At 44.4% G+C, this 365-nt stretch overlaps 1 protein-coding gene across 1 annotated transcript in view; it reads right to left on the bottom strand.

Annotated features, from left to right (window-relative positions):
* PCYT1B (phosphate cytidylyltransferase 1B, choline) overlaps positions 1 to 365 on the bottom strand; it is a 125,130-nt gene that overhangs the window by 47,104 nt on the left and 77,661 nt on the right. The window lies entirely within an intron of this gene.

The following is a 365-nucleotide window of genomic DNA, read 5'->3' as shown; positions in this document are numbered from 1 at the left end:
TCTTCGCGTTTGATTCATACAACCACCTTGTGAGGCAGGTAGGGCAAGTATTACTATTTCAGTTGGGTCATACGGCTGCTGAAATGATAAAACTTGTCAAATTTGCCCAAAGTCACCCTTTTCTCTTTTGCCGGCCTTGCTGTCACTTTAAAAACCTGTCTGGAATTTCAATTCATCCTGAAAACTGGGGCCCCTTCCAAGGGCACCTCCATTTTCTAAGTTTATTTAGGCTCCAAACACCTTGGAATCAGCCTTTTTTCCCTACTTCCTTCACTCTCCATAGGACATAGGTCACAAGTTCCATTGGTGTGTGTGTGTGTGTGTGTGTGTGTGTGTGTGTGTGTGTGTGTGTGTGTGTGTGTGTA

This window comes from Neophocaena asiaeorientalis, unplaced genomic scaffold, assembly GCF_003031525.2.
Source record: "Neophocaena asiaeorientalis asiaeorientalis breed wild unplaced genomic scaffold, Neophocaena_asiaeorientalis_V1.1 scaffold20, whole genome shotgun sequence".
Taxonomy (NCBI): domain Eukaryota; kingdom Metazoa; phylum Chordata; class Mammalia; order Artiodactyla; family Phocoenidae; genus Neophocaena; species Neophocaena asiaeorientalis.
Note: the sequence above shows the minus strand (reverse complement) of the source record. Positions and strands in the feature narration are given on the sequence as shown.